Source organism: Phyllobates terribilis, unplaced genomic scaffold (genome assembly GCF_046119375.1).
Source record: "Phyllobates terribilis strain yellow unplaced genomic scaffold, ASM4611937v1 Scaffold_13__5_contigs__length_258822181, whole genome shotgun sequence".
NCBI lineage: Eukaryota > Metazoa > Chordata > Amphibia > Anura > Dendrobatidae > Phyllobates > Phyllobates terribilis.
This window is the reverse complement of record NW_027362773.1, coordinates 232,510,676-232,526,257: the sequence shown is the minus strand read 5'-3', so window position 1 is coordinate 232,526,257 and position 15,582 is coordinate 232,510,676.

Here is a 15,582-nt window from a genome sequence, read left to right as displayed (position 1 = left end):
GTGCCAGACAGGTGCAGGCGTCAATGGAGGAGCTGGATCTAAACTTTTCATGTAATGTTCTGATCTTTCTCTGAACAGTGCCTGGGAGAAAATGGTGAAAAAGACAGATTCTAAGTGATGCATTTTTGCATCAGCTTTGCCATTAGTTCAGATAAGTTAAGTTCCATTAGGCTTGAAAGTCTGAATCTAATGCAACATATACAGTCATGGCCGAAAGTGTTGGCAACCCTTGAAATTGTTTCAGAAAATGAAGTATTTCTTTCAAAAAATTATTGCAATTACATATGTTTTGTTATATACATGTTTATTTCCTTTCTGTGTATTGGAACAACACAAAAAACTGAGAAAAAAGGAAAATTGGATATAATTTCACACAAAACCTCAAAAGTGGGCAGGGCAAAATTGTTGGCACCTTTCCAAAATTGTTGGTAAACATCTTTGTTTCAAGCATGTTGCTATGTTCTGCAACTTAGAACTAAGGAATAGTAGGGAAAAGCTGTCCCTGCACTGAGACTCAGCTATACCCTATGCTGGGGTGGGTGCCCTATTCCTTATAAATAGCCCCACTGAAACGCCTGCACTGAACTCAAAGACCTGTAGGAAAGGGAGAGGGGTCCCTAAAAGATCTAAGGACTGGTAGCAAAAGCAGGTGACCTCCTAACAGAAAAGTTAGTTGCAGAAACGAAAATTAAAGGAAACAAAACTGGTGGAACAAGAAGTTCCAGGATAACTATAGTCCAAAGCAAGAAGAACTAAACAAGGCTACTTAGCCAGAGCACGAGCGTTACAACACTGATGTCCAGCAGGGAATGGGGGCCAGGCGCTTAGTAATAATGTCACGGGTGTGTCGCCACGAAGATCGTCACGATTACACAGCCTGACTTCTCGCAGCTGACTTTTTGGTGCTTTGTGTTTTTCGGCAGTGAGGGAGTTAATTCTCTCTCTCTCTGTGCTAGACGAGGTCCAGCCTCGCCCAGCTGCAATCAATGCTGCTGTAGTGAGACTCCTTCAAATGCCTGCTGGTCTGTTTGGGAAGTGTCGGTGAAAGCATTTCATGCAGACTAACAGAGCGGATCGTGGTATTTGGAGTTTCAGAGATAAGTGTATTTGGAGTGTTTTTTCCCTTCCTCGCTTTATCATTTATCTCCTTTCCCGTTGGTGTTCCCTCTGTTGTAGTTGTGTAGTTTTTGTATGCAAGGTGGTTTTGGTTTTTCCCTTGTACTGTCTCGTTCGTCTAAGTACTGTGTGTGGGCATATTATTACTTGTCCCCTTTTGTTGTGATCGGGGTCCTTCTCAGGACTAGATTACTTAGGTGCAGGGATCCTCAGGAGGTAGGGGTTACGCTGGCGGCCTGGACCTCTGTACCTTTAACAGTACCTCCAGGTTGAGGGATTAGTCAGGGCCCCAGCTTAGGGTCAGCTTAGGCCCCCTACCTCCAGTATACAGAGACAGCGTGACATTTTCACCGACCCACTTAGTTTTTCTCCAGCTACCATGGATCCAGTAGCCGGTCTAGCTCGGCAGTTGCAGAGTTTGTCCATGGAGCTGGCGGACGTTAGGTCCAAGGTTTTGTATCCTCAGGAGCAAGCCGGACCAGAACCTAAAGTAGCTCTCCCTGACAGGTTCACTGGGGGGCGGGACAAGTTTTTTGTTTTCCGGGAGGCATGCAAGTTGTACTTTCGGCTGCGGCCTCGGTCATCGGGGAGTGAAGAACAAAGGGTGGGAATTGTCATCTCGCTCCTACAAGGGGACCCACAATCTTGGGCGTTCTCTCTTCCCCCGGGCTCCCCGGCTCTCCAGTCAGTGGATAGGTTTTTCGCTGCTCTGGGACTCGTATATGATGACCCAGATTGGATCTCCCTTGCTGAGTCTAAGTTACGTAGGATCCAGCAGGGAGATCGTCCGGCGGAGGAATTCTGTTCGGAGTTCCGTAGGTGGGCCACGGACACCCAGTGGAATGACCCGGCTCTTAGGAGCCAGTTTTGTCAAGGTTTATCCGACAAATTACAGGATGTGTTGGCACAGTATGACTCTCCCGCGTCACTGGAAGCCGCTATGGCCCTTGCTATTCGCGTTGACAGACGGCTTCGGGAGAGGTGCGGGATAACTCTACCCCCTGTGATGACTCCACCTCCTACAAGGTCCCCTCATATGGTGGTTCCCCTGGTCAGTCCAGAAGAGCCTATGCAATTAGGAGGGACATCATTTCGGGGGAGGGGACCGGTGGTGCGCCATAAGACAGGAAGGTGTTTCTTCTGCGGGAGAAAGGGACATTTTATTGGGGGGTGTCCATCCCGTCCCTTGCAGAGTGAAGAGTCGTCGGAAAACTGTTGATCCCAGGTTGTGTGGTGGATGGCAATCTGGGAGTAGGTATTTCGTCCCTAGGTTCGTCTCAGTTTCTCGTACCGGCGGAGGTGGTGGTGGGTACGAGAACTGAGAGGATATCTGTTCTTCTGGGTAGTGGGGCCGGGGCTAATCTGGTTGATGCTCGGTTTGCCCGGGTTCAAGGTATGCGATTGAGTGAGTTGGCTAAACCCATCCCCATATTCTCGATCGATGCCACGCCTCTCGGTCAGGGAAGTTTTTTGCAAGCTGTGCATGACGTAAAACTTCAAGTGGGGGCGATACATAAAGAACTGTTGTCTTGCTACGTGTTGGAGGGTCTTCCCACTCCTATAGTGTTGGGCCTTCCTTGGTTAACTAAGCATAACCCGGTTATTAATTGGCAAACCAGAGAGATAAGCCAATGGAGTAAATTCTGTAATAAAAACTGCATGAACACGGTCATCGGTGCGGTTACTCCTTGGGTCTTACCTCCATTTCTGGCGGACTTTGAGGATGTATTCTCGGAGAAAGGGTGTCGGGAACTACCTCCTCATCGCGAGTATGACTGTTCTGTAAAACTGCTCCCTGAGGCCAAGTTACCTAAAGCTAGGTTGTATAACCTTTCTGGTCCTGAGAGGCAGGCCATGAAGGATTATATTTCAGAAAGTCTGGCTAAGGGGCATATTAGACCTTCATCTTCACCGGTGGCTGCGGGGTTCTTCTTTGTTAAGAAGAAAGATGGAGGCCTACGCCCTTGCCTGGATTTCCGTGAACTTAATCGGATTACGGTCCGAGATCCGTATCCGCTCCCACTTATTCCCGATCTCTTTAATCAGATCGTGGGCGCCAAATGGTTCTCTAAGTTGGATCTCAGGGGGGCGTACAATCTGATTAGGATGAAGGAGGGGGATGAGTGGAAGACGGCGTTTAACACTCCGGAGGGGCATTATGAGAAGCTTGTCATGCCATTCGGTCTGACTAATGCCCCAGCGGTGTTCCAACACTTTGTTAATGACATTTTTCGCCGCCTGGTGGGACAGTTTGTTGTCATATATCTGGATGATATCTTAATTTACTCGCCGGATCTGGTGTCTCATCAGGAGCACGTTAGGCAGGTGTTACAGATCTTGCGGGATAATAAACTGTATGCCAAATGGGAAAAGTGTGTGTTCGCCGTACAGGAACTCCAGTTTTTAGGCTTCCTGGTTTCAGCGTCCGGTTTTCGTATGGACCCTGGGAAAGTGCGGGCAGTTCTTGAGTGGGATCAGCCAGAGAATCTTAAGGCACTACAACGTTTCCTGGGGTTTGCTAATTATTACCGGAAGTTCATTCGTAATTTCTCGTCCATGGTTAAGCCTCTCACAGACATGACTAAAAAGGGGACGGATTTTTCTAGGTGGTCTGACAAGGCTTGTCAAGCATTCTCCTCCTTGAAAAAATGTTTTGCCTCGGCACCCATACTCATTCAACCTGATGCATCACAGCCATTCATTGTAGAGGTAGATGCTTCCGAGGTAGGGGTGGGAGCAGTATTGTCACAGGGTTCGTCCCCTGGTAAGTGGCATCCGTGCGCCTTTTTCTCTAAAAAATTGTCGTCCGCTGAGAGGAATTACGATGTCGGCAATAGGGAACTCTTGGCCATTAAGTTAGCTTTTGAGGAGTGGCGCCATTTTTTGGAGGGGGCAGTCCATCCGGTCACCGTCATCACCGATCACAAGAACCTGCTATATCTGGAGTCCGTGAAACGTCTGAATCCCAGACAAGCTAGGTGGTCATTGTTTTTTACCAGGTTTAATTTTGTCATTACATATCGTCCTGGGTCAAAAAATGTAAAGGCGGATGCCTTATCTCGTAGTTTCCCTGGGGCCGGGAATACGGACGACCCGATTCCTATCCTTCAGGAGGGGGTGGTGGTTTCGGCAGTATGCTCTGAGCTGGAGGAGGAGGTATTGGAGGCTCAGGGGGACGCCCCTGTTGGACCTCCGGGGAGACTGTTTGTTCCAGATCAGTTGCGACAAAAGGTGATCGAGGCACACCATAACTCAGTTTTTGCAGGACACCCGGGGAGTAAAGCAACTGTGGATCTCCTCTCGCGTCGGTTTTGGTGGCCTAACTTACATAAGGAGGTGGTAACTTTTGTCGCGTCCTGTGGGGTTTGTGCGCGCTCTAAGACCTCACATACCCGTCCGTCTGGGGCCCTCTTACCTTTGAAGATCCCGGAGCGTCCTTGGACTCATCTGTCTATGGACTTTATTACGGACCTCCCTCCGTCTTCGGGTAAAACGGTCATACTCGTTGTAGTGGACAGGTTCAGCAAGATGGCACATTTTATCGCTCTTCCGGCTCTCCCTAATGCTAAAACTCTTGCGCAGGTGTTCATTGGGGAGATTGTGAGGCTTCACGGGGTACCCTCCGAGGTGGTGTCTGATCGGGGGTCTCAGTTTGTGTCCAAGTTCTGGAAGGCGTTTTGTGCACGGCGGGGGATGCATTTGTCATTCTCATCGGCTTTTCATCCTCAGACCAATGGTCAGACGGAACGTATGAACCAGAGCTTGGAGACATATCTCCGGTGTTTTGTGTCAGAGAACCAGGAGGACTGGGCTTCTTTCTTACCTCTGGCAGAGTTTGCTCTTAATAATAGGCGGAGCGAGTCCACTGGTAAGTCCCCGTTTTTTGGGGCATATGGTTTTCACCCCCAGTTTTGTACTTTCAGTAGGGGGGGCTCTTCGGGGGTTCCTGAGGAGGAACGATTTTCCTCATCACTCGCTTCAGTATGGAGAGGGGTGCTGAAGAATCTGAATACTATGGGGAACCGATACAAACGTATGGCTGATAGGAGGAGAGTGTCTGGTCCGGACCTAAGTGTGAACGATCGGGTATGGTTGTCTACCAGGAATATAAAACTTAAGGTTCCCTCCTGGAAACTGGGTCCCAGGTTCATTGGGCCGTACAGAATCAGTTCTATTATTAATCCAGTGGCATTCCGTCTTGACCTCCCCCCTACGTTTAAAATTCACAACGTGTTCCACAGATCGTTGCTTAAGAGGTATGTGGCGCCGGTGGTACCGTCACCTTTACCTCCCCCTCCAGTGGTGGTCAATGGTAACTTGGAGTTCCAGGTATCGAGGGTCATCGATTCACGCTTTAATAGCCGGTCCCTTCAGTACCTGGTTCATTGGAAAGGGTATGGTCCTGAGGAGAGGATGTGGGTTCCTGCGTCGGATATTAACGCAGACCGATTAGTTCGGGCCTTCCACACGACTCACCCGGATAAACCTGGCCCTGAGGGTCCGGAGGCCCCTCGTAGAAGGGGGGGTACTGTCACGGGTGTGTCGCCACGAAGATCGTCACGATTACACAGCCTGACTTCTCGCAGCTGACTTTTTGGTGCTTTGTGTTTTTCGGCAGTGAGGGAGTTAATTCTCTCTCTCTCTGTGCTAGACGAGGTCCAGCCTCGCCCAGCTGCAATCAATGCTGCTGTAGTGAGACTCCTTCAAATGCCTGCTGGTCTGTTTGGGAAGTGTCGGTGAAAGCATTTCATGCAGACTAACAGAGCGGATCGTGGTATTTGGAGTTTCAGAGATAAGTGTATTTGGAGTGTTTTTTCCCTTCCTCGCTTTATCATTTATCTCCTTTCCCGTTGGTGTTCCCTCTGTTGTAGTTGTGTAGTTTTTGTATGCAAGGTGGTTTTGGTTTTTCCCTTGTACTGTCTCGTTCGTCTAAGTACTGTGTGTGGGCATATTATTACTTGTCCCCTTTTGTTGTGATCGGGGTCCTTCTCAGGACTAGATTACTTAGGTGCAGGGATCCTCAGGAGGTAGGGGTTACGCTGGCGGCCTGGACCTCTGTACCTTTAACAGTACCTCCAGGTTGAGGGATTAGTCAGGGCCCCAGCTTAGGGTCAGCTTAGGCCCCCTACCTCCAGTATACAGAGACAGCGTGACAAATAAAGAGTGCAGAGATCACGTGACCAAGAAACCCAGCACCAGAGGAAAAGACTAGAAGCCAGGAAACCTCAACAAGATGGCCGATAGTAAAACAACATAGATTCTAACGCATGTGATGCTCTTTCAAACTCACTTGTGGTAAGTAACAGTTGTGGGCAATATGAAAATCACACCTGAAATCAGATAAAAAGGGGAGAAGTTAACTCAATCTTTGCATTGTGTGTCTTTGTGTGCCACACTAAGTATGGAGAACAGAAATAGGAGAAGAGAACTGTCTGAGGACTTGACAACCAAAATTGTTGAACAATATCAACAATCTCAAGGTTACAAGTCCATTTTCAGAGATCTTGATGTTCTTTTGTCCATGGTGCACAACTTATTCAAGAAGTTTACAATCCATAGAACTGTAGCTAATCTCCCTGGACGTGGACGGAAAGAAAATTTGTTGAAAGGTTGCGTCGCAGGATAGTCCAGATGGTGGATAAGGAGCCCCAATCAAGTCCCAAAGAAATTCAAGGTGTCCTGCAGGTTCAGGGTGAATCAGTGTCAGCAGAAACTATTCGTCGACATTTTAAAGAAATGAAATGCTATGGCAGTAGAACCAAGAGGACCCTACTGCTGACACAGAGATAAAGTAAAGCTAGACTGCAGTTTGCAAAATGTATGTGAGTAAGCCAAAGCTTTTTGGGAAAAGCATCTTGTGAACACAGGAGACCAAGAAAGAAATTTTTGGTAAAGCACATCATTCTACTGTTTACCGAAAATGGAATGACACCTACAAAGAAAAGAACACAGTACCTACCGTCAAATATGGTGGAGGTTCAAAGATGTTTTGGGATTGTTTTGCAGCCTTCGGCACTGGGTGCAAGGCATCATGAAATCTGAAGATTGCCAAAGAATTTTGGGTCACAATGTAGTGCCCGTTGTGAGTAAGCTGGGTTTGCATCCTAGCTCATGGGTCTTCCAAGAGGACAATGACCCCAAACATTCTCCAAGAAGCACCCTGAAATGGATGGAATCAAAGCGCTGGACAGTTCTCAAGTGGCCAGCAATGAGTCTGGATCTAAATCCCATTGAACACCTGTGGAGAGATCTTAAAATTGCTGTTGGAAGAAGGTGTGCTTCACATATGAGAGACCTGGAGCAGTTTGCAAAAGAAGAGTGGTCCAAAATTCCGGTTGAGAGGTGTAAGAAGCTTGTTGGTGATTATAGGAAGCGATTGATTGCAGTGATTTATTCCAAAGGGTATACAACCAAATATTAAGTTCAGGGTGCCAACAATTTTGTCCAGCCCATTTTTTTTTTTTAGGAAATTATCTCCAATTTGCCTTCTTTTCTCAGTTTTTCTTGTGTTGTTCCAATAAACACACAGGAAATAAACGTGTGTAACAAAACATGTGTAATTACAATAATTTTCTGGAGGAAACACTTCATTTTCTGGAACAATTTCAAGGGTGCCAACACTTTCGGCCATGACTGTACATTTAAACCTAGACTAACACTAGTGGATCTCCCTTATGGTGGTAGGTTTATAAAAATTATGGAAATTTGCCCCTTTTCCCAGTTTTTACCTGGGTTTCCTCCAAGTATTTTATTTTCCTTCTAAACTCCAAAATTATATAGATAGGTTTATGGAATTTTGTGCATTCAAATCAATTTCATAGGAATCCAAGTGCTGAATAAGCCAATGTGCATGATGAAAGGGGATTTGCATTATCTCTATTAATTATTGTCAATCGTGTGATGATGTTCCAGGTCTACTCTATATGTAAAATATGGCCATTCAATACAAATTCCTGTAGGCTCGTATAAAAGCACTTCTATAGTTTTCATACTGTTTTTTTATTTAATACATGTAGCTTCCTAGATTTTGGACCCTTGAGTAGTAGAGAAAATAAATGTTTTCATGGGTCATGAGATATATAAATCTCTAAGGTCATATTCCCTGACCATGAATGAGGTATTGTTATCTGTATTTGAAGACTTTAGTGTAATACAGTATTATGGATAACACTATATATTCTCTATTAGTTTATCAACATCTATTTAAAAGGGAGTCTACTATTATACTAACTGTACAGTGATATAGGGGACTTAGCCCCTATAAAAATCATGCAAGCAATGTGCATTTTTATGATAAGTGCTTGAGGAAATTATTCTTAATTGAAAAGCATATGAGTGGCCTTTGGTGTAGCTATGGCCTCAGTGCACTATTACATCCCTTCAATTTGGATTTTGGGGATTTTTCCAAATTCTGATTGATAGCACTCACTTGCACAGAGCAAGCATTGTCATGCCTGGCTGTGTACACACAGTGTCAGTTCATGCACCCACAGTGTGAGCTCATGTGTTCTCCTCCCTGGCTGCTCTCTGAAACTGCTTTCTTGCTTCATTTCCAGTTGAATCGGTGTAGCTAGCAGTGGCCAAGGAGAGTAGCCAGGGAGGAGAATGTACCTACCCACACTGTGTGCATGTCCACACTGACACTGAATGCTCACGGTCGGGCTCAGGCAGTATCAACACACACATGTAGAATCGTGGGCTGAGTTCAGACAATGCTTGCTCTAGCCGAGCAAGCGCTGTCAAGCAGTTAAAGTTTCCAAAACGCAAACTGAGTTGGTGTAACAGTTCACTGCGCCCTTGGCCACACCAAAGGTATACCAAAACCACCTAATTAGCATTTGAAATAAAAGTACTTTTCTCAGACTTTAAATTACTAAAATGTATATCACTATTATTTTTATACAGTAGCTTAAGCCACTATATCAATGTGCAGCTAATTTAATATGCATTTTGGGGGTGATAGACTTTCTTTAAAAAATGTAAGACATTTTAAGCTGATATGTCTTGATAAAAGTGTATTATATTTTTTCTATTTGCACTGAAGGGGTTAAGCCATTTTTTGAAAAGCGAGTTAACATAAAGAATGTGCTAAAGATTCCAAACTATTGTAGCGTGTAGATATAAAATATTCCCAATGGAGTTCCTCACATTAATATTCCAGTCACAGTTTGCATTAAAACCAGCTTATTGTTTTCTGTTTAAAAGGGATTTACTTGAACTTAGACTGTGAATCTCTTTACAGACGCTTCCAATAAAACCACAAAGAAAAACACAAATAAACACCGGCTATTGTGGCTTTTTCACTTGTTATTTTTATGGCATTGCAATTCTAAGAAATATGAAGGACTGAGACAAAACAGATTGGTAAGAAGAGCAAGTAGCACAATTATATACATTGTTAATTGTATATTGAAATGACCTTTATGAGTAAAGAAAGAAATACCACATTCTGAACCTGTACCCAACTATATCATAGCTGCCTGTAAGTAGATAAAGCCTAAATATTACTAACACGGTATAAGTATTGGAAAAATTAGCCCACCTCTCCTAACAATCTACTTAGATATTAATTCTGATATCCTATCGCGTTAGGCTGGATATATTTTCAGCTGTCTCCATCCTTATCTTTTCTTAAATTTTAGAGAAGACTCAAAACCCTTGACTGTTAGAACCCTCCTATTTGTTTTTTAATATCTTGTGTTTTGCGCTCACGTGACCATCTGCCTTTATATTCCAGCTCCGCCCTTCTGGCTTTGCTGGACTTCAGTGTTTGACTGTTTCTCTAGCCAGGTGCTTCGGTGCCTTTCTCTGTTAGTTCGCTTGGTCCTCTGGGACCTCTAGTACATTTTTGTCAGTTTGTCTTTTTGTGTTCTGCAACAACTTCTCTGTTTAGGATGTGTCCCATTTTTGTCCCAGTCCTTAGTTATTTTAGGAACCCCTCCCTTAATTCTATAGGTCTTCGTTCAGACTAGCCAAGGTCTAAGGCGGGTCTGCTCTCTAGGAACAGGCAGCTCGCTATATCATAGGGATTCAGCTTAGTCTTACTGTGGGGACAGCTTTGCCCCATCTTTCCTTAGTACATGTTGCAGATCATAACAGTAAGTCCAGCCCAAAAAACTAAAAGGAAAGAAATTCAGGGATCAGTATGGTTTCCGTCCAGGATTTGGCTCAACGCCTGCAGGGATTGTCTCTGGAGGTGGCCGAGCTTCAGCAACACGTGAATAGCTGTTCTGGAGCGCATTTTGCAGAATCCAAGGTAGGACTGCCTGATGTTTTTTATGGTAAACAGCAAGATTTTTTTTCCTTTAAAAATGCTTGTTTGTTATATTTTTATTTGAGACCAAGGTTCTCTGGGAATAAATCACAGCGCATTGGTTTTATTATGTCACTTTTGCGCAATGAACCACAGGGGTGGGCCTTTTCTCTCCAGCCTAATGTTCCGTGTTTAAGGTCTGTTGAAGAATTTTTTTCTGCTATGGGGCTATTATATGACGATCCTGATCGAATCTCATCTGCTGAATCAGAACTCAGACATTTGAATCAGGGGTCAGATAATGTTGAAAATTACACTTCAGGAGATGGGCTTCAGAAGTTAAGAGGAATGATCCTGCGCTGAGATGTTTATTTCTTGCTGGTCTGAGTGAAAGGGTTAAGGATTCGCTAATTGCATTCCCTGCACCTGTGACTCTGCAGGATGCTATGCAGTTAGCTGTTCGTATTGACAGGAGACTGAGGTGCAAGCTCAATGAGGTAAAGACTTCTGTAATGTCAGGTCCTAGTCCTCAGAAAATCTGCTCTGACAGCGGAGAACCTTATGGAGGTTGGGGCGAAGTCACTCCCCTCTCAGGAAAGAGACCGGAGGTTCGCCGAGGGATTGTGTCTTTACTGTGGTAAAGCTGACCATTTCATTAAGTATTGTGAGCTTCGTTTAAGTAAAGAAAAAAAAAAGGTCAGTTACGCCCGTATAGCTTGTTTACGCTCTGCAGGAGTATTTCTTTCTGGGAGTACTACTCTGCAGGAAGATTTGATTGAATTTCAGGTATTTGTGGATTGTGGTTCAACACTTAATGTAATTGAAAAAGGGTTTTTGGAAAATCTTCAATTGAAATCCAAACCTTTGTCATCACCTATTTCTGTGATTGCAATTGATAACACTCCTTTGAAATGTATTACTCACAAGACTGCTGCATTTCCCCTCACTATCAATGGAGTTCACCAAGAAATTTTGGACTTGGTTGTTATAGATAATTTACCCTCTCCAGTTGTTCTAGGATTGCCTTGGTTAAAACTGCACAATCCATTATTGGACTGGTCTACTAATGTGATTAAGTCTTGGAGTCCGAAGTGCTATGATAAATGTTATAATGGTCGCATTGCGGCTGTGGAAAAAGGGGAATTACCGGTACCTATTCAAGATTTTTGGAGGGTTTTTTCGGAGGAGGAGTCGCAAGTTTTACCTCCTCATAGGGATTATGATTGCGCCATTGAGTTTGTTCCGGGTGCTACTCTTCCCAAAAGTCGCTTGTTTAATCTGACTATCCCTGAAAGAAAGGCCTTGGAGGAGTACATACAGACTAGCCGGGCTGCTGGTCACTTTAGACTTTCTAAGTCGCCTGTGGCAGTTGGATTTTTCTTTGTTAAACAAAAGGACGGCGGTTTACGTCCATGACTGGATTTTCGTGAAATTAATAAGATTACCGTACGCAATTCCGTCCCATTGACGTTAATTTCTGACTTGTTTAACCAGTTAGTGGGAGCCAAGTGGTTCTCCAAAATTGATCTCCGGGGGGCATACAATTTGTTACGAGTGAAGGAGGGTGATGAATGGAAAACTGCTTTTAACACTCCGGTAGGTCATTTTGAGAATCTGGTGATGCCTTTTGGTCTTACCAATGCACCTGCATTTTTTCAGAACCTTATTAATGACATCCTGAGACCTTTGATTGGTAAGAATGTGGTTGTGCATTTGGATGACATTTTGATTTATTCACCAGATCTAGAGTCCCATTGGCAGAGTGTACGTGAAGTTTTGCAGTTATTGAGTGATAATTCACTCTTTGCTAAGCTGGAGAAATGTGAGTTCGCTTGCAGAAAATTAGTTTTTTGGGCTACATTGTCTCCAGCGAGGGCTTTGAGATGGACCCTGTGAAGGTTCAAGCTGTGCAGGAATGGCCTAGGCCTATTGGTTTGAAATCTATAGAGAGATTTTTGGGTTTTGCCAATTATTACAGGAAATTCATTAAGAATTTTTCTGTAATTGTTAAACCTGTAACCGATCTCACCAGGAAAGGTGCGATTATGGCCCAGTGGACTACTGAGGCCATTGAAGCATTTGAGTATCTCAAAGAGAGGTTCATTTCTGCCCCTATCCTTATACAGCCTGATGAGACCAAGCCTTATTTGGTAAAGGTCGATGCTTCATCGGTGGGGGTCGGAGCAGTTTTTTTTCAGGAGAATAAGGGTGGAGTACATCCTTGTGCCTTCTTTTCGAAAAAAATTCGGAAACGGAACTGAATTATAATGTTGGAAATCAGGAGTTGCTGTCTATTAAACTTGCGTTTGAACATTGGCGTCATTTTTTGGAAGGCGCTAGATTTCCTATTCAGGTTTTCACAGATCATAAGAATTTGATCTATCTGGATGCTGCCAAGCGCTTGAATGCCCGTCAAGCTAGGTGGGCACTTTCTTTTTCTCGGTTTCATTTTTCTGTTACCTATATCCCTGGTACTAAGAATGTTAAAGCCGATGCTTTATCTCGCAGCTTCTCTCCGACAGTCAGTGCCGAGGAGGAGAGCATTTTACAGAAAGAAGTTGTGGTGGCGGCTTTGGACTCCATTTTGGAGAATGGGATGCTGAAAGCTCAAGATGATGCTCCATCTAACACTCCCCATGGGAGGTTGTTCGTGCCTAGAGCCTTTAGAAAAGATTTGTTTGTGGAGTGTCATGAGTCTCAGTTGGCAGATCATCCAGGAATTTCGGAGACTAAGAGACTTATCATTCGCAGTTTTTGGTGGCCTGGATGGCAGAAGGAAGTCATCAAGTGGGTGCATCAGTGTACTGTGTGTGCTAGGTCAAAGGCTTCACATACTCTTGCTGCGGGGTTGCTTTGCCCTCTGGAGGTTCCCAGTGCTCCTTGGACGCATCTCACAATGGATTTTATTACTGATCTTCCTGTGTCCAAGGGTTTTACTGTCATCTGGGTGGTCGTGGACCGTTTTAGTAAGATGTGTCATTTGGTTCCATTCATTAAGTTGCCCTGCGCCAAGACACTCGCTAAGGCGTTTGTTAAGATTGTCAAACTCCATGGCATTCCCATGGATATTGTTTCTGATAGAGGACCTCAGTTTGTGGCTTGCTTTTGGCATGCTTTTTGTGACAGGCTGGGAGTCCATTTGTCATTTTCATCTGGTTATCATCCTGAGTCTAATGGACAGACTGAAAGAAAGAACCAGGATGTTGAACAGTTTTTGCGTTGTTTTGTGGCAGACAATCAAGAGGTGTGGTCTGAGTTCCTGCCTCTCTCAGAATTTGCTCTTAACAATCATACATCCTCCTCTGCTGGGTGTTCTCCTTTTTTTTTGCTGTACTGGGAGACATCCGTCTTTTGGTTCATTCTCCGAATTGGGGTCAACGATGCCGGAGGAGGAGACTTTTTCCGGTGATTTGGAGAGAGTTTGGACTAATGTACGTTGCAACCTTCAAGAGGCTAACAAGAAGTCCAAGAAGTATTTTGACAGGAAACGTAAAGAGGTTTTGTTTACTGTGGGTGACATGGTTTGGTTGTCCTCGAAGAACCTGCGGTTGAGGATTCCCTCTAAAAAACTGGGTCCTAAGTTTGTGGGTCCATTTAAAGTGCTTCAGGTTGTTAACCCATCTGCTGTTAGGTTGGATGTCCCTACTTCCTGGAAGATTAATCTTGTGTTTCATGTTTCCTTGTTGAAAAAGGCTGATGTATCTAATAGGGATGCCACTGTCACAGTACCCCCTGTGGTGGAAGACGGCGAATATGAAATTTCTCTTATCTTGAATTCTAGATGGCATATAGAGAGATTACAGTATCTTGTCTCCTGGAAGGGTTTTGGCCCCGAAGACAACTCCTGGATAAGGACGGATGATGTCTCTGCTCCTAGGCTTGTTAAAGCTTTCCGCAGGAGGTTTCCGTATAGGCCTGGGCCTGGAGGATCCAGAGGATCCTCATATAAGAGGGGGTACTGTTAGAACCTACCCTCCTGTTTGTTTTTTCTATCTTGTATTTTGCGGTCACGTGACCATCTACATTTAGATTCCAGCTCCGCCCTTCTTTCTGTGCTGGACTTTAGTGTTTGACTGACTGTTTCTCTAGCCAGGTGCTTCGGTGCCTTTCTCTGATAGTTCGCTTGTTCCTCTGGGACCTCTAGTACATTTTTGTCAGTTTGTCTTTTTGTGTTCTGCAACAACTTCTCTGTTTAGGAGGTGTCCCATTTTTGTCCCAGTCCTTAGTTCTTTTAGGGACCCCTCCCTTAATTCTATAGGTCTTCGTTCAGACTAGCGGAGGACTAAGGCGGGTCTGTTCACTAGGAACAGGCAGCCCGCTACATCGTAGGGATTCATCTTAGTCTTACTTTAGGGACAGCTTTCCCCCATCTTTCCTTAGTACATGTTGCAGATCATAACATTGACAGAATCTAATCCACATCACAATCACTGGGGGATTCAAACACAGAAACTGGTAGCATAAACATCTCTTGACAGCGTATCGTTAAAAAACGTTTTACTCAATATCTTGGACCAAGGGAAAACGACACATCTGTGCATATTTACCAGAGCTGAAGTTGGACTATGACTCCTTTTTTGCAAGCTCACGGATCACTTTGGGTCAAAAATCAAAAGCCATGCCAAGTTGGCCAAGGCTAGACCTCTGATCTTTAGCTCCTCTTGGTTTCGGCTAACAGGGGTGGATCCAAAAGAAGAGATTTCTCCATATTTTGACCATACGCGCAGATAAGGAAAATGGTGTGTGATAGTATTGATAAGGCAAACGTCTTTGTAATAAATCAGAAGGGTTGTTACATTAGCAAACTCATCTCAGTAATATAGGGCATATTAATGTACATGTTAACACAGTGTAGATGCCCTAGGCACTGAGCCTGTACATGCCTCCACTAAAGAGTTTTTCTAGGGTCAGAATACTATTGGCCTATTCTATGCCTTCATAATTAGATTGGTGGGGTTCTGATTCTCGGAATCTTATGACTATCAGCTCTTTGAAAGCTTGTATAAGTACTCAAGCTTATTCAATCTTAAAATTGTGCTACTTGTACATTGTGTACTCTGCTTGTCAGAACTGGTTATTGCATAGTAGTCCCATTGAAGTGAATGGTATAAGACTTGAATACCCTTCACTAACTCTACTAAGTAGACCATGTGCAAGTAGATGGCACCATGTAATTATTAAAGAGGCTACAGTAATCAATAAACTACTGTGGC